This window comes from Pipistrellus hanaki (assembly GCF_964339955.1).
Source record: "Pipistrellus hanaki genome assembly, chromosome: 1".
NCBI lineage: Eukaryota > Metazoa > Chordata > Mammalia > Chiroptera > Vespertilionidae > Pipistrellus > Pipistrellus hanaki.
In genome coordinates, this window is record NC_140503.1 from 16348264 (window position 1) to 16367857 (window position 19594).

Below are 19594 nucleotides of genomic sequence, written 5' to 3' on the forward strand. Positions count from 1 at the left end.
ACACACTCCGAAGAAAACTCCCCGCGGGATGCATCGACCCCGGCAGACCGGGGTCCAGATCCTTCTGGCCCAAAGCGCCTCTGAGGATGCCAGCCTGAGGTGCGGCCGAAGTCGGTGCGCAATACCTCTCGGGGACCCTCACTGCTCCCCAACTTTAGAGCAAACCCGACCGCTTTGTGCAGAAGTTGTGTTGAGGAGTCACCTGGCGGCGTCCGCTCACATTGCAGCTCACATTGGGCTTGGTGAGGCGGGAGATGGGCCGCGAGCGAGGCTCTGGGGCCATCTGCTGGGAAGAATAGGGAATGGCAGGAACAGTTCTGGTGCTCTGAAGCCAGCCTTGCGACCTGGACCTGGCTTGAAGCCTGGAGGTAAATTCTGCACTGCCTGGAATTTTATTGAGTCATACACATCCGCTTTTCTCCCCTCCTCCCCCCCGCAAAAGATGGGAAGAAAAATAGCACCGAAGTGGCACACCATCGTCTGCTTATCATTCTTCACACAGTAGCCAAAAATAATCATTTAAAGTATAAACCAGATTGTGCCAATTTCCTTCTTAAAAGCCTTCAATTACTTACTAATTCTTCTGGGGATGAAAAGACCATCAATTCTTCACGAACTGCGTAATTCAATTTGTGTGACTTTCTGGGACAGAAGGGGGAAACTATAGTGATGGAAATCAGTACACTATTTAGGGAAGACTGATTCATAAAACACAGGAGAGAACTCACCAGGGTTATGGAAATGTGCTGTATCTTAATTAGACTGGAGGCAAGAGAATGCATTCCCCCCCCAAAAAAAAACTCATTGGACTGTATGCTTAAAATTTGTATATTTCAATGTTTTTAGGGCTTTATTCATAATTAATCCAAACCGGAAACAACCCAAGTGTTCCTCAACTAGGCAATGGGTAAACAAACAATGGTACATCTGTACAGTGGAATACTAACTTATATAATAAGAGGGTAATATACAAATTGACCCTAATAGCAAAATGACCAGAATGACTTCTGGATCAGACACTCTGAGGTGCACTGAGTACCTCTTGGTCCCTTTCCCTGGCTGACATGCTCCGATCGCCTGATGGCCACCTGTAGGAGGGATAGGACCAATAAGTGGGCAGGAATAGCCGACCTCTCAATCCCTTCCCCTGGCTGTCAGGCACCGATCACGAATGGGGAACCAGGGATGGGTGGTGGCAGGGGGCAGAGCCAGCTGTGGCAGCTGGCCTTGATCACAGGACAGGCCTAGAGACCATACCCACACATTAATTTCATGTGCTGAGCCTCTAGATTTTCAATAAAAAAACCAACCAAATAACCAAACGAACAAAAACATCCCCATTCAGTGTGGCTGAGTTGGTTGGAGCATCATTCAGTACAATGAAAGATGGATTTGATTCCAAGTCAGGGCACATATCCATGTTGTGGGTTCAATCCCTGTTTGGGGCATGTGTAGGAGGCAACTGATTGATGTTTCTCTCTCACATCAATGTTTCTTTCTCTAATAAAAAGGTAATATGCAAATTGAACATCACTCCAACACACAAGATGACTGCCCCCATGTGGTCAAAGATGGCCACTTCCATGTGGACATAAGATAGCCACCACAAGATGGCCAGCAGGGTAGGACAGTTGTAGGCTATCAGGCCAGCAGGGGAGGGCAGTTGGGAGGGACCAGGCCTGTAAGGGAGGGCAGTTGAGGGCAATCAGGCCTCCAGGGGAGCAGTTAGGCATCAATCAGGCTGGCAGGGGCGTGGTTAGGGGATGATCAGGCTGGCAGGCAGAAGCAGTTGGGGGCAATCAGGCAGGCAGGCAGGCAAATGGTTGGGAGCCAGCAGACCTGGATTGTGAGAGGGGTGGTATAGGCTGGGCTGGGGGACACCCCCACCCCCAATGCATGAATTTCGTGCACTGGGCCTCTAACACACACACACACACACACACACACACACACACACACACACACAATATAAATTGCTCCTCCTTCCTCTCTCTAAAGTCAAATTTAAAAAAGACATAATCTTGCTTTTACTTTGAACACTTTACTTTGAACATTTTTGTTAACATTTCTTGTGGTACAGATCTGATGGATATACATTATTCCATCTTTTTTTTGTGTCCAAACAAGTATTAATTTTGCCTTCATTTTTAAAGGATAGCATTATTAGGTACAGAGTTATAGACTGAAAGTATTTTTTCCTTTTAGTACTTTAAAAATATTGCTCCACAATCTTGTTATTTCAAAGGACAAATGTCATCATTTTCTTTTGCAACATGCTTTTTTTTCTCCCTCAGAATGCTTTTAAGACTGATTATCGCTGGTTGAAAGTACTTTGATTATTACGTGTTTTGATGTACTTTCTTCATATTTCTTGTGCAGATTTTGAGGTTCTTGATTTTTTGCATTTATGGTTTTTAAAAAAAATATTTTATTAATTTTAGAGAGAGAGGAAGGGAGATGGAGAAAGAGAAAGAGAGAAACATTAATGAGAGAGAAACATCCATCAGATTCGTCCTGCACAACCCCTATTGGGGATTGAAACCACAATCTGGGTATGTGCCTTGACTGAGAATCGAACCACTATCTTTTGGTGTCCTGGATGATGTTCCAATCAACTCAGCAATACTGTTAGGGCGAATTTATAGTTTTCATCAATTTTGGAAAAATTTCAGCCATTATATCCCCATTTATTTTTTATGTCCTCTTATGTCTCTCTACTCTTTTTGGGGATTCCAATTATTACACTTATATTAGGCTAATTAAAGTTGTTTTACAAAAAAGCTCATCTATGCTTTTTTTTGTGTTTTGTTTCATTGATGCTTTTTTAAATTACAAATTAATTTCCTCTCTTTTTCATTTTGCATAGTTTCTTTTTTATATCTTCAAATTCAATATTCTCTTCTTCTGAAATAATTAATCTGCCATTGATTCCATCAGAATGTTTTTTATGTCAGGTGAAATGTATATGTCTAGAATTTCAGTTTGGGCCTTCTTCATAGTTCCCCTATCTCTATGTAACTTTTGACATCTAAAGCACTTTTGTTGTCTGTATTAGACTCCTAGTAACAAAGCACCACATACTTGATGACTTAAAGCAACAGAAATGAATTCACTCACAGTTCTTGTGGATAGAAGTCCAAAATTAAGCTGTTGGCAAGGTCATGGCTCCTTCTGAAGGTTCTAAGGGCGATTCCTTTCCTGCCTCTTTCCAGCCCCTGATGGTTGCCAGCAGTCCTTGATGTCCTTGGCTCACATCACCCCAGTCTCTCCTCTGTCATCACACAGTTTTCTCTCTTGTGTCTCTGCTCTAAATTTCCTCTTTCCATGAAAGCATCAGTCACGGGATTTGGGCCCATATTAATTCAGCATGACTCCAATTTAACTTGCGCATCTGCAAACACCCTGCTTTCAAATAAAGTGACATTCCAGGTATTAGACCTTCAGTTCACCTTTTCGGGGGACACAATTCAACCCCTAACAATGTCCCTGTTTGATAACTCTAATATCTTTATCAGTTCTGGTTAAGTTTCAATTGGTTGATTTTTCTCCTTAAAATGTGTTGCATTTTTCTTCTTCTTGGCATGCCTGATAATCTTTATTTGGATTGCCGACATTATAAATGTCACCTCTTTGGGTACTTGATTATTTGTTTTCATAGAAATATTTTTGAGATTTGTTATCAGATCTGGGGAAATTGGAAATAGTTTGATATTTTTGGGTCTTGCTATCAAGGCTTGTGTGGTGGGATGGGAATAGCATTATACTAGCACCAATTACTCCTCACTCCTGAGGCAAGACTCTTCTGAGCACTCTACATGATACTCTATGACTTATGAAGTGTCTCCATCTGGCTGGTGGACATAATCATTATTCCTGGTCCTGTGTGAGTGATAGGTACTTTCTCCTCCCCAGTCTTGTTAGATGCTTCCTTCTACAGCCTCAGTTTCTTCACATATTCACCTGAATATTCCAAGGAGACATTCCATAGTTCTTTAGAGTTTTCTCTGTATGTAGCTCTCTTCTCTTCGTTAGTTTGTCCATCTACGTTGGTTTTCACAAACTCTCATCTCTGTCTTGTCAACACAAAGCATCCAATGAGCTCTGCCTGGGTTCCTTCTCCGTGAGCCATCACCTGGAAATTCTCTCAAGGCAGGAATTTGTGGGGATCATAAGGCTCATGTTGTTTGTTTCCTGTCTGTTAGGAAATCACTGGCCTTTATATAATGTCTATTGTCTTGAAAAGCATTGTTTGATATGTTTTGTCTGTTTTCTTTTTCTAAAATATTTTTTTTATTGATTTCAAAGAGTAAGGGAGAAGGAGAGAGAAACATCAATGATGACAAAATCATTGATTGCTGTCTCCCATATGATCCCCATTAGGGATCAAGTCCAAAACCCAGGCATGCGCCCTGACCGGAATTGAACCTTAACTTCCTGGTTCATAGGCCAACCAGCCTATGAACTTTTTACTTTTTAAAAATTCTGGGACAGGGAAAGTCTGTTCTCTGCTTCTATGCTACTCCATTTTTGCTGAAAAGTGGTATGCCAAAAATCTGTAACATTTTAATAAAGATTTAGGCAACATGAAATTGGCTTAATGGTGGTCATGATGTAAGTAAAATCTTCCATGCTTACCTGTTTCATTTCAGGAAATTGGACCAAGTATTCAGGATAACCATCTATATTATATATGTAAAAAGCCAGTGACCGGAACACTGTAATGACCAGAATGACTGGTCACTATGATGTCCACTGTGGCCAGTGAACTAGCCTGAACTGGGAATGATGCCAGCCAGCCAACCTCCTGCAATCCCTCCTTCTGGCTGGCCTTGCCCCTGATAGGCCCTCAGGACCCCAATTGCCCCGCAGCCCCTCCTCCTGGTTGGTCCCATCCCTGATTGCACCCCTCCTACCCCAATAAGGCACAGAGCAGGCCAGCCAACCGCCTGCAGCCTCTCCCCCTGACTGGCCCTGCCCCAGATGGGTCCCCACTACCCTGATCAGCCCATGGTCCCTCCCCCCAGCCAGCTCTGTTCCTGATTAGCCCCCATACCAATTGGGGGTGGAATTTGCTGGTCAACATCCCACAGCCCCTCCCCTGGCCAATGACCCCTGATAGGCCCTCCATCCCAATTGGGGGCAAGGCCTGCTAGCCAATCACCCATGGCGTCTCCCCTCAGCTGGCCTGGCCCTGATCAGATGATCTGGGCAGGCTGGCCAGCCAATCTCCTGCTGTTTCCTCCTCCTGGCAGGCCTGGCCCCAATCCACCCTGATTGGGGCTGGGCTAGCTGGACCCCTTCTGTGCACGAATTCATGCACTGGGCCTTTAGTATTCTAATACCCTGCTCAGAAAATTGCTATGGTAATCAGAAAGGCACTTTTATTTCCTCAGCCTAACTTTGAAACTGGGGCAAATAAAAACATGGGATAAGAAGATCAATCTGTTTAAAAGAAAAGTGTTTGCACTCTGATCCATTAAACCCAAAAATGCTTTTAAATATAACAGATGAAAGAGAATAACTTAAGAACATTACATTTTCCTTCTTGTAGAAGAATTATTAGCATGATCCAGATATCAGAAAGTGGTATTTAGTGTGGCATTACTCGTGTTTTTATTCCCCCTGCTCTAAAATATCTATTAAAGTGGGGCACAGGCTATCTGAGTTAGCTATAATAAAAATATTTTATGGTTTTGGATTTGTGCATTAATAGTTGTTCATATTGACTTAAATGCAAACAAATTGCTGTGTTTTACATTTGTGATGCTCTTGACAGTGACACATACCAATAACTAATAAGTGTGTCGCTGAAAAGAATATTATGGGATCAATGGCACACATGCATAGCTGAAGATGATTCCTTGGGTAGTTGGCAATACCATCTTTGCAACATCTTGTCTTCTATTTTAACTTTCCTAGATTTGTAGTTTGCTTGAAAAGTTGACGCAGGAAGAGTTAACAACCATTTATGATCATTTTGTGCTTTGGTTCAGAGAGTATTTTGGGTAGTTCCAATTAGGATGTTGGAGATTTCTTTTTAACCTTACCCATAGCATCCCACTTTGGTGCTCTGTCTTCCTTCTTATCACTTACAACTGTCTGGTGATATTACAAGGAGGCTCGGCCATCTAGTGGCTAGATGGAACAATGTGGAATGGAATAGATGGTTACTACTTGTGCTGGACAATCACTGTGCAAAATGCAGGCTGTCTTCTCTTCATGCCAATGGGTGGACAGTGAGGTCCATACTATGAATAGTACTTGCTTGAGTAGAAACTGAGCAGTCTATGGACATGGGCTTTCCTCCAACACTTTCAGGTCTGCACCGCACCCCCAACCCCGAAATCTCCAACTCTCCATTCTGGGACTCTTTTTTTTTTTTTTTTTTTTTTCTGTTTCTTATCACATCCCCACTCAGGAATTTCTTTTCTTTTGGGCACTGCTCTTCTTCATATTTTCTTGACCCTTGGCAACATGAAGGCAGAAGCTAGGTTGTTATTCTCCTCATTTTCATTACATTTCAAGTGCCTAATATAATGTCTAGATCCTAGAAAGATTCAGCATAAATTTGCTGAATTAAATGAATGAGTGCAATTGTTTAAAAAATTAAAATGTAAACAAATAAAGTTTCTCTAATGCCCATGGGGCAATTTAATGACTGTTCCTAATTATATTAACATTTGTGTCCGGTGGAGTGTATTCTCTTCTTTTTCTTTTTTCTTTAAAATATGGGATGCTTCCCTCGTGTAAAGGGGCCATGCTAATCTTTGTATCATTCCAATTTTAGTATATGTGCTGCCGAATTGAGCATGAGTATATTCTGGAATACAGCTATGAACAAGAAACTTGAAGATGGATGCCAATACATAGGTATGTCCTTAGAATAATCATTTTATGTTCAAACTGGTTATAAAATAACATATACCTTTCAGTATTGGCCAACCAGGAAAAATATTTTAATGCTACTGATATATCAAACCCTATAAAATATAAAGGTAATATGCAAATTGACCATCACTCCCTCACAAGAGGCTGCCTATGACCAGGCTGGCAGGGGGGTTAGTGAGGGACAACCAAACGACTAAACAAGCAGGCTGCCGTAGGGCAACTGGGCAGGCAGAGGGGAGCAGTTGGGGGCCAGTAGGCCAGCAGGGGGGGCAGTAAGAGGCGACCAGGCTAGTGGGGGGGAGTTAGGGGCAACCAGGCCAGGGTTGGGGTGCAGTTGGGGGCAATCAGGCAGGCATGCAGAGGCAGTGAAGGGTGATTTGGCTGGCAGAGACCCCCCTTCCCATGCAAGAATTTTGTGCACTGGGCCTCTAGTATGATATAATAGGTCATAATTATTAGTGTGTATGTGCGTGTGTGTGTGTGTGTGTGTGTGTGTGTGTGTGTGTGTGTGAAAGAGTGGGGGGGAGGATGGAAATTTTAAAAGGTTAGGTCACTGTGTTTGAAAGGCTTAGAATGTAATGTAAGGGACCAACAAGGAAATGGATAATTACAGCACACAGTTATTAGAATAGAGAACCCATGTTGCTTAAGTGATCTTACTCTTCTTGAGGTAGCCAGGAAAGCTTCACAGAGGAAGTGACCATCTTTGTGACTAATTTGGATTTTCACTTCTTCTTAGCTTTTCCAAAGCTCAGTTCCTTGTTGAGGTTTTTAAAATTATTTTTTTGCGATTGAAACGGACTTTCCTGAGTGGACTTAAGTCTCTTTCATGTTCCAAAATAAGTGGAGAGATGACACTCTAGCAGCAGTTTTGAAGTGACATTCTCAAATTCTACTTTTGTCATCAATGAGCTGAGAGCTTACTTTTTCCAGGCTTAAAAGGTGTGACTAGATAATCTTCTGTCCCCTTCCAGATCTAAGAATTTGTGAACCACAATACACTAGTATTATTGTATTACACGAAGGGGATTTTTAACATTTTTCTGCTGGAAATTACACCTGCCTATTCCCCAAGGAATAACAAAAAGATAGTGTATGTTAATCTATGTAACTACTTTGATTTTTTTTTTTTTTAAGTAAAGGAAATAAATATATTAGACTTTTCTGATTAAATTACAGTCTGGGCCAAGGCAACTCTCTCCCTATCTGGTGTTTGTCTTCAATATATACTTCTGGCCCTTTAAAAAACAAAACAAAACAAAACAAAAAAACAGGGAAAGAGGGCGCGTCCTAAGGCCTCAGGTGCCAACGAATCCCGCTTTTTCCGGGAAAGCCACCCGAAGACAGTCGTTTGGCATCCTGGGACTTGCAGTTCCTCTTGGGGCTAAGTCCCTTCGTAACTCCTTGCTTTGAGGAGGATGCGGACTACAACTCCCAGAGGGCCAAGCGGCGCCAGCAGGGTCCTGTACTCTCGCCGCGGCTGGGCGGCTAGTTCAAGTTGCCATAGCTGCGAGTCCGGGCACAGCTCAGTCGGTTGCGCCGCCGCGTAGGGTCAGTTGCACCTTCTCGATCAGGTAGCCGTGGGAGCCGGGCGGGTCCTCGGCGATGATCCGGCATTAAGGACCTGGGCTCTCAATCTCAGGTACTTGCCCCCCACCTCCCCTGGCCCTTTCTTTGCCACTTCCCTGTCGTGTAGACATTTTTAAGTTCCACTTCTCCTGGTCCCAGGGGTGGGGACGCTGGCCTCGCGGAGACGAGCTGTGGGGTGCGGCCGCGGCTTGGTAGCGTGAGCGCCAGGGTGGGGAGAGACCGGGTGCCCAGCCTGCGACCCCCTCCGCATGGACATCCACAGCGTGGTCTGTGCCGAGCTATTCGGGAAATTTGAACTTCCTGGTCCTCCTTTTGGGAGCCACACGTCCTGAGCTGTCAAGGTGATTGGCTTCATTTTGGAGACGACGTGCCTGGCCTGGGATATAGCCGTTCTGTATCTGTTCTCTAGTCACAGAGGCTGTATCGCTGTGTGGGTCTCCCCTAGGCCACCATGGGCATTGCCCCAGCGTTAGATGTCTGTGATAGGAGCTGTTTCCCTGGAACATCTGACATTGAATTCCCGCTGCAACTTGGATGGGTTTGATGGGGCTCAGTGGCTTCCACAGGCTCCTCCTAGGACCGCACCGTCACGTTGTTCCAAGAATGAAGCACAGTATCTGGCACAGGGCCTGGCACATTGGAAGGGCTCCGTATTTGTTGTTTATATTTACTAATGATGCAGAACAGTGCCGTCCAATAGAAATAGTATGTGAGCCACACGCACAAATTTAAATTTTCCAGTATCCACATTGTACCGGTAAAAAGGAAACTGGTAATGTTAATTTTAATAATTTTATTTAGCACAGTATATACAAAATTTCAACATGTAGTCAATATGGAAACTTACTGAGGCATATGTATTTAATGTTTCTAGGTCTTATGTGACAACTACTAGTTCTCTGGATACTTTCTGTGGATTCTTACAGACTGCTTTAAAAGCAGTCACAAAGAATTAAAAATATTTCTGTCCACAGACTTTCTTATAACCAAAGACATTTTATGTTTACTTATTTAATTGCAGTACGAAATGTGGGTGGTACTGGGCAGCTTACAAAACAAATCCTTTAGGCGTTTTGGCGTATATAGTACATTAACTGGCTTAAAAATTCAACTGGGTCATTAAATTCAGAAATATCATGTTAACTCAATTTCTTGACTTAGTTTGCCCTCTGATAGACACTCTGAGAGAGAGAGAGGGAGAGAGAGTACTTTTAGGTAGACTTGGGCTACGATTGCATGATCTGGCCAGCCCTCGGGATAACCAGGCATGGGCGGAAGTAACAAGTGAGGAGTATGTTGGTTGGGCTCTTGGATGTGAAGAGTTCCTTTGAGTTCAGTGGGGCTTTTGCATGACCCAAGGAGCATTTTCTCTGTTCCCTGATATGCCATAAGTTGTATATAGTGAGGGTGAGCTTATTTTCATCTTTTATTTCTTTAAAAAATTTAAGGTTGTAGGTGTGTTTTAACCCTTGTTTCATTTATCTGTAGGTGGTTTGGGGAAAATATAGGGGTAACTGAAGATTATCTACTTGACTAGGCCTTTTGCCCTGAACCTCATGAAGAAATGATAGGAGGTAGACATATGTGCCTAAGAAGAGCACTGAGCTCAGTGGAGAGCAACACGGAGATTTGGGGGTGTACTTTGTAAGTATGCTTTCTGCCTGTGTTTCTAGACACGTTTTTGCATATTTATAGTGGAAAAGAGTATGTCAACAAATAAGCTTTTGAGAGGCAAGAAATCCCTTTCTAGCATGTAGTGTAAAAATTAATAGAATGGTTATGTGTGTTATAAAAATTCAAGTGAACAGACTAGATACCTTAACAAAAAGAGCAATGATGCAATTGTTTCTATTAGACAAGTATTTGAGAACATATTTTGTCTCAGGCACAGTAATAGAATTTTTCTTAATGTTATATATATATATATATATATATATATATATATATATATATATATAGTATAAGAATATATAATATTTTTTACACTATTCTTTTAAAAAATATATTTTTATTAATTTCAGAGAGGAAAGGAGAGGGAGAGAGAGTTAGAAACATCAACGAGAATCATTGAATTGGTTGCCTCCTGCACACCCCCTACTGGGATTGAGCCCACAATCCGGGCATGTACCCTGACCAGAATTGAACTGTAATTTCCTGGTTCATAGGTCAAGGCTCAACTGCTGAGCCATGCTGGCTTGACATTATTATACTACTAGAGGCCCTATACATGAAATTTGTGCAAGAGTAGGCCTTCCTTCCCCTGGTTGCTGGCACCTGGGACCGGCTTCCCTAGCAGAGAGATGCCCTACCCACCTGCCACAGCCTGCCTGTCGGTGGCCTGGCCTCCCTCTGCGGGGTGATCATGGGGTGATGGCCAGGTCCCGACCAATCACATGGTACCTGCCATGGCTGGCCTGGCACCAGTGGGTGTCATAGCATGGTCCCGGATGGTTGTCCAGATGGTTGTTTGGCCATTCAGTCCATTGGCATATTATGCTTTAATTATATAAGATTCTTTGTTTCACAAATGAGACAGTTGAAGCTAAGATAGTACATGCGATTTGCTTGGGACTCTGGAGCCCCAAGAGTGGTTTTCATTCCCAGGTGTTCTTTCTGCAAATCTCAGTCCTGCCCAACATGAAGAGATGCCATTACTGCCTAAGATGGCCCTCAGTGGGATCTGATTGACAGTCAGCATTTTTAGATTAAGAGTCCCATATAAGCAAAGTTTATTGCTATTTATCTTTTATTTATTTATTTAGAAAATATGTTTTTATTATAGATTTCAGAAAGGAAGGGTAATGGGCTATTTATCTCTTTAAATGTTCAAAGGATTCTATTATCTTAGTTTTTTCAATATATAATGGTTCTTACATTATTATTGAGGTAAAAGAGTTATAATTTGTGATTACTGTAAAATGAACATATTCAACATTATTTGTCATGGATAATGAAGGACATAGTATTTAAAAACTCAAGTTTTGCAATGTAGAGTTAAAACTCTGAACAGTTTTTAGCATTTTCCTGTTGCATTTTGATAAGGGACTTTTAAACCTATATAAGAGACCCATTGGGGCCTTGTGAAAACACTGTCCCAAGATCTACGCTGCACAAAGTTCTTAGCATTAAAGAATTTTAGAGCTGGAGGAGCCTGAGCAGGTCATATAATCACAAATTCTCAAATGTAATTTTGACATATTTGGGAATAAAAAAAAATAATCTAGCGTGAGATTCAGTGATATCTATGTAATATAACTGGGCTGATTCTAATATGAAATGTTTCAATATATTTATGTTATTCTGTAGTGTGTATTTATTTGTTGCAATAATGTGGTATTACATGTCAGTGCATAAAATTCTACAATGTCTCTTTTGACTGCTATTTAATACATCCCAAATGACTATATTTAATACATCCCTTATCAGTAGATTTGTAATTCTTATTTTCTTTTTACTATTTTAATTCTTCATTTAAACTCTCTCTCTATATATACACATGAAATGTATACATACATCTTAAACATCTCCTTTTGTTTTCCTAGGATAATATGCAGGGTGGGGCAAAAGTAAGTATATAGTTGCTTGTATGGAAAATAATACAATAATTAATAAATTACAATATGAGAATAAACTCTGTTATGCATACTCACAACCATGAACCTACTTTTGCCCTACCCTGTACATAGAAGTAGATTATCTGGGTCAAAACTTATGCATATTACTTATTTTTTACTTGTCTTGCCAGATTGTTCTCCAGAAAAGCTATCTATTTCAGTTAATATTCTTACAACAAGGTGTGCCCTTATCAATCCTGGAGGTGAGAGCTATTTTTTTTTTATTTGTACAAAACAGATAAACAAGCATATCATATTATTATTTTAATTTGCAATTTTTTAAATTAGGAATATAAAGTACATTCTATACTTGTTAGGGCCATTTGTATTCTGTGAATTGCATATTTATATATCCTTTGCATCTTTTGGTACTGGTCGGTCTGTTCTTTTAAAATAATTTGTTTTAGAGAGATGATGAATCCTTTGGTTTCAATATAATGTGAATATTTTTCTGTTTGTTCTTCCTCCCCCACTCCTCCTTACCTTGCTTCTGGTATCTTTTTATCAATAATTGTAAATGCTCCTAACAGGCTGCCAGGTCCTTATCAAATATTCACTCCTACCTGAAATTCATGTAACCGTTAACATCGATCAGTATAATGCTGGTGTGTGGGGTGTATGGGGTGTTTGGGAGATGGAAGTAATTGTATTTATATGAATCCATTTAGCTGATGAACATCTAGAATCTACACTGTACACAGGGTTTGCCATGACACAGGTGCTCAGGACTGAATGAATGAGTGTTCAGGAACAAATGGGTTCATGGTTGAACGGATAAGTGAAGAAGAGAGACGTTGTGGAAGAAGTGAACGATTATTATTATTTTAAAGAAAGAAGAGATAAGCAGTTTTTAAAACTTTTGTTTATTTTTAAGTGCAGTTTACTTTCAGTATTATTTTGTATGAGGTGTACAGCATAGTGACTAGACAATCATATACTTTACAAAGTTCCCCCTGATATTTCCAGTACCCACCTGTCACCATACATAGTTATTATAATATTTTGACTATATTTCCTTTGTACTTTATATTCTTTTTAAAAAAATTTTTATTGATTTTTTACAGAGAGGAAGGGAGAGGGAGAGTTAGAAACATCGATGAGAGAGAATCATCGATCAGCTTCCTCTTGCACATCCCCTACTAGGGATGTGTCCACAACCAAGGTACATGCCCTTGACTGGAATTGAACCCGGGACCCTTCAGTCCGCAGGCCGACGCTCTATCCATTGAGCCAAACCGATTTCTGCTGTACTTTATATTCTATTCCTGTAACTGTTTTTTATAACTAGCAATCTGTACTTTTCAATCCCTTCACGTTTTTCACCCAGTCTCCCAGAGAACCACTAGTTTGTTCTCTGTTTCTCTCTCACATTGGTGTTTCTCTCTCTCTCTCTCTCTCTCTCTCTCTCTCTCTTTCTCTCTCTCTCAGACCAATAATACATATCATTAGGTGAGTATAAAGAAAAATTAAAAAAAAATTCTGCAGCACAAATATCTGTATTTCATGCAGATATTTTGACATTTCACAAATGTCTTGTTATAATTATATAGGTATACAAATGCAGAAGAAGGAAAGATCACTTCTGGCTAGAGGTGGACAGCTTCATTGAGATTGTGTTATTTGACATATGCCTGGACAAATGAGTGTAGTTTAAACAGGTGGAAATACTAGAGAGCAAAAGGCATTTCACCCAGAACTAATGACAATAATGAGGGATGGCAGTGGGAGAAGAATAGTTGCTATAAAGTTGAATGTAGGCCATAAGTTTTCTATGGTTATTTTATTAAGACAGGTGGCTTGCCAAGGACCTTGAATTCCTGATTCAAGAACCTACATTCAATCAGGTAGCCAGGGGAGTTGGAATGTATAGGAAAAGACTCAAAAGTCAGAGAAACCACTTTGGTGGCTAGAAATGAGTTGAGAAAAAGTCCTAAATTTATGAGTAGTGCACGTGGCAATGAGTACTGTTAGATGGTCAGAAATCTGGACCTTGGAGAAAAGTTCAAGACTCAGCTGTGCAGCCTTGAGTACCTTTCTTAGTGCCTTTAAGCCTCTTAGGTATGTATCATGATGACAGTGTACTGACCTTGTGGGGTCATTGTCATACACTAATCTGATATTGAAGCATTAGTTATTCAGCATTATTTCAACTTCAGTTTTTTGAAGGTTTTTGAAATTGAGCTTCTTTAACTTCAGTCCTCATCCATTTACTCCCAATAATTCAATTTCATTATAATTGGATTTCTATCTAATCCTATATCTTTACAATTTTTTATGTGTACATTTAAAACTATTCCAGGAAACAGTTCATGGAGAGGTTAACGTTAAGAACTCCAGTTAACTCTTTTTCTTAAAATTTAGAAATCTATATATTTTGGAAAGAATATGCCAATTATTCTGTTTAACCACTTTGAAAATTAAGAATAAGAAATAAAATTGAGAATATTATGTTAAGAAAAATAAACTCACCCAGAAAACCTAAGAATCGTATGATTTCACTCATATATGGGATATAAAACTGAAACTCATAGACACAGACAACTGTATGGTGGTTTCCAGAGCAGAGGGCTGGAGGATTAGTAAAGGATAAAGGGGACCAAATATTATATATGGTCACAGAAGATGGTTTGACTTTGGGTGGTGGGCACACAGTGCAATATATAGATCATGTATCAGAAATGTATCCTTGAAACCTATATATAACCTTATTAACCAATGCCACCCTAATGAATTGAATAATAATAAAAAAGAAATACAAAATTCTTGAATAAACATATTGGGTAACTATAGTAAAATGTTTTCAAGTCCTTCATTATAGAAGAGTTAAAAAGAAAGATCTAAATATATAAAGTAAGTGTGGGGAAAGGAAGAAATATGGGAATTGAGAAAGAGTGGAGGAAAAAGAGAAATAGAAAATACGTGGAAACCAAAAAAAAAAAAAAAAAAAAAAAAGCATTAAGAATAAAATTTAAGGTTTTATGATGTTTCTGGAAAAAAAAAAAATGCTTTTCTGCCTGAAAGAGGTAAACATTCTTAACAAGAGAAAGGGTCATTTTAAAAAAGACATCTTAAAATAGTTGTAGAAAGTTGGATTTATAGCATATTTACATATTATCTTGTATTCATTATAGAAATCTCTAGTTCTAAGTAGATAAGCTCATATGGATGATATACTCTGGCCTTAAATGCATTTCTTGGGGGAGAAGGGGTGATGAGAAATATGATAGGGATGGACAAAGAAAATATTTTAGTGTTGGGCAATGTATTTAGAATTTACACAGATCTTCCACACCTAGAAATGTAGTGGAAAAGCACTGGCTTAGAGACATAAGATATGGGTTCTAGTTATGTGACTGCAACTTTAAAAAAAATATTTTTATTGATTTTAGAGAGGAAGGGAGAGGGACAGATAGATAGAAACATCAATGATGAGAGAGAATCATTGATTATCTGCCTCCTGCACGCCCCCCATTGGGGATCGAGCCCATAACTGGGGCATGTGCCCTTGACTGGAATCAAACCTGGAACTCCTTAGTCCTCAGACCAACGCTCTATCCACTGAGCTAAACCAGCCAGGGTTTACTGTAACATTTTAGTATAGCAACGGTGGCTAAATATTTTATTCAAAGCTTTGTTTTTCTTAGCAATAAAAGTAAAGAATTGTAATTATAACCACTTTGTAGGATTGAATGGAAGTCGAAAGAGAAAGTGCTAAAGAAAATGCTTTGTAAGCTATAAAGCAACATATAAATTTGAGGTATAAATAGCAGTAAGAAATATTTCCCTTAAAATTTTTAGTGGTATTTGTTCACTAGGGAAGTCAAGAGGAGTTTCTGTTTCTACTTTAAAAAAAGGAGGAAAAACCAAGTATTATGCTTTATAATATATTTAAGAAACAGCTTGTTTCTTATGAAAATCTTAATGTTATGGGAGTAGATTAAATAGTGCCAACTGCTATTTATGATTGCTTAGTTTTTTTTTTTTTTCTTCTCAGTAATTGCTAGCCTGTCACTTGTCATATCAATTGCTTATGCTTATTTTGTTTATCCTAATTTGAATTTGTACTCCCCACTCCCACCCCACCACTAGAAGAAGGTCTGAAAACAACTTATTTTCTCAAGAAGAGTAGTCTTGAGAGGAAACGTCAGGAAATTAACTATTTTCTGAACCAAATAAAATGATTTGTTAGTAAACTACATAGTGTCAACAGATGATCGTTGGTGCCAATTCAACAACAACAGGAATCCCCAATTTGGGGTGTGGTGAAGAAGGAAACTTTATTTAGTGCAAAACAGCTCAATTGTGATATCGCATAGCCATGAAAACAGCAAGCCTAGCAGGTAGACTTGGGGCCAGGCCCCTCTCTGCTAGAAATCTCTGTTCCTTGCTGGTCTGTTCAGCTCTGTGCTGGTCTCTCTGCTCCATTCTGTGTTTGGTGCCTGTCTTCTCTGGCTCATGTTGGTCTGTTCGACTCTGCTCCAGTGAGACATCTTTGTGGATGTCTTTGGTGTTTTATCTCCTCCAGGGATCAGTCTTTGGTGGAAAGGGAAGGTGCACTCTCAGAGCCAGAGGGGAGCTGATTTATATAGTTAGATGTCCTTGCCTGCATCCTTGATTGGTCTGTCCTTATTGCAAACATGGACTCCAAATCCTTGCAGTTGGATTTGTCCAAAAGGTACTTTACTTATTGGTCAGAAATGAGCTGCTCTGATTGGTCAGTGAAGATGTTGATGGGGATATAGCTAGCAGCTCTGTTTGGATGGGGGAAGCCTCAGTCCCATTGATTGAAATAGGATTCCAGGAGCTCCTTTATAAGGCTCAGCAGACAGAAACACAGTGCAGGCAGGCAGTTCAGTGCAGGCTTCTGTGTGAAGTGCAGTTTGTGTAGAAATGGTTGCTAGTCTCTGTTTTTAAAATTTGAGCCCAGTTAACCACCAGGAGACCTTCTTGGTAGGTATCTTCTTTCTCAGTGTTCACAATATATATACCACTTAGCTTTTGCTGCATAACAAATAAAACATACAAGGCTAGATATATAAAAGCCTAAGCGACTGATGACTAAACAATTGGAATGACCGGTCAACCAGTCACTATGACACACACTGACCACCAGGGGGCGACTCTCAATGCAGGAGTTGCCCCCTGGTGGTCAGTGTGCTCCGGCAGGCAACTTCGGCATCCATTGCTTCTGCACCTGGCTTGGTGACTGTCACCTCCTCTCCAGACCCTGCTGGGGCCTTTGGCCCAAGGCTGAAATGGGGAACCAGGGGTGGGTGTTGGCGGATGTGGCCCCTTTCCCAGGGGGTCTGAGGGCTGGCTCACTCCTTGGGCCGGTGGCCAATCTCCCATGCCCCATCCGTCCTTCATCTGGCAGGCCCTGATTGGCCCATGGTCTCTCCTCTTCTCCTCCCCCCTGGTCATCAGCCTGGCCCTAATCCCAGCCAGGCCTAGGGACCCCACCTGTGCACAAATTCATGCACTGGGCTTTTAGTACAACAATAACTGTTTATCGCTTGTACAGTCAGTCAGCTAAGCTGTCTGCTTTTTATGACTGGGCTCACATATTTATCAGGGTTCAGTTGGCTGGTCACCTGATCTGCTGACCTAAGTCAGAAGCCTCTGGTGCAACTCTGTATTTCCACATTTTCCAACAGGTTATCCTGGACATGCCCTCTTGGAGATGGGAGAGGTGCAGGGAAGCAAGTTCCAGTGTGTAATCCCTTTTCATGACTCCACTTGTGTCATGTTAGCTAGAATCCCATTGGCCAAAGCAGGTCACATGGCTGAGCCCAGAGGAAGGGTCTGGGCAGGTAACTCAACCTCTAGTGGGAGGGCAGTGCACACAAGGATAGGTGAAGAATTGGAGCCAAATCATGAAAGGTACTACACTTTTGATTTGAATTTAGTTTTTGACATATACAATAGTAGGAAAACGTTCTAAGTAAATGGATTAAAATCAAACCCTTTTGTTTGTAGTGGTATTTTGTTCTAGTTTTGGAGTTAGTAGGCATAGCTGATATCAAAGCTGTTACATTAATTCTCAAGCATTTAACTCTGATTAATTCTTCTCAATCAAATTGGACATTTTTAACTAGGGCAACTCCTTTAAAAAAAGTAAACTCCCTTTGTCTTGGTTCTTTATCCAAAATAGGGTTGCAAACTTTGCTAGTAAGTGGGGCCAATCAGTTAACACACTGGGTGAAGCACCTGGTAGGAATTTGGGCCAACAGGAACGTACATGCCCAACTCCAAGGCAGTCATGGTTTATGTCCATGTTGCCATGGGAAAATTCATCCCCAGTGTTGACAGATCTCTGGGTTTTTCAAGAGTTGCTGAAAATTAGGATTTTTATATGAAATTTAGTTGTTTTAAAATTAATGTTTTAGAAGAACATAGAGAGTGTTATTTTCAAATACATGTTAGTCAGCTGGGTTTGGTCTATAGTCCTCCTGATTTAAGCAAAGTGGTGTCAGAAACTCAGGATTCTAGCTCCATCTTTGTCCAGGCTGACCTCTTGCCCAGCCTGGGGCAGTATGGACAATTAGTAGAGGTTGTCTGTACCCCCAGAGGGCTTTATTCATATCTTCTATTTTAGGAATATTGTAGTATATATTTCACTTTCAATCGGTTAGCAAATGCAAAAGTCCAATTCCAGGCTGTAACTATAAGTAATAAATTTATCTTGAGTTTGCTAGCATCCATTTTTCTGTAAATTTTATTTTATTTTCTTGAGTTTTTGTTATTTTTAATCTTGACTTTTTAAAAACTTTTTACTTAATTTTGTAAACTGCCTCATTTATTTTAGAAGTGTGTGTGTGTGTATAAATCTAAAATATCTGTGTCAGTCTGCTTGTGAGACAGGGAGGGGGTTATTAAGTAACTTTCTTTTAAAACTGCACTGATCTTTAACGAGTGGCACATGTATAATTATCTGAGCAGCAGCTAATTTTTTCCCCCATGCCTGAATAAGGAGTCATTTTGTATGCTGTTTGTCCTTTTTCAGAAATGCCTCTGCTCCCTGCTTGGTGGGCACTGATCCATGTGACTCTGCCCTTGAACTCTAAGGAGCTGCAGCAAGGGAGCAAAATGCAGCTGGGAACTGAGCCTGATCCACTCCACCCATAGGATAGAGGGTGTGTGTGTGTGTGTGTGTGTGTGTGTGTGTAAGAGAGAGAGAGAGGGAGGAAATGGAGGGGAGCAACAGGAATAAGTGGAACATACAATATAAAATCAAATCATTATATATATATATATATATATATATATATATATATATATATATATATATATGTTTAAAAATGTTAATTCTCTAAGTCAGAAGTCTCAAACTGGGATGATTTTACCCAGTCACCCCTTCCTACCCCAGGGGCATTTACTAGTAGCAGTACTGGAGATGGGTTTATCCATTCCCTGAAGGAAGAATGCAGGCACTCTGCTTATTTGTATCTTCTCTACTTCTGAAAAATAAGTTTTCTAACTGGATTCCCATCCTTGTCTTATCT

At 40.4% G+C, this 19594-nt stretch overlaps 1 protein-coding gene across 3 annotated transcripts in view; it reads left to right on the forward strand.

Annotated features, from left to right (window-relative positions):
* The first annotated feature begins 8358 nt into the window (after nucleotides 1-8358).
* The window catches only part of CEP128 (centrosomal protein 128), a 313428-nt gene continuing 302192 nt past the window's right edge, over nucleotides 8359-19594 (forward strand). For all 3 annotated transcript variants that reach the window (XM_084891426.1, XM_084891427.1, XM_084891428.1), the window contains exons 1-3: nucleotides 8359-8530; nucleotides 9967-10122; nucleotides 12224-12295. The gene's annotated coding sequence lies outside the window, so the exon portion shown is untranslated. The remainder of the gene's footprint in view (nucleotides 8531-9966; nucleotides 10123-12223; nucleotides 12296-19594) is intronic.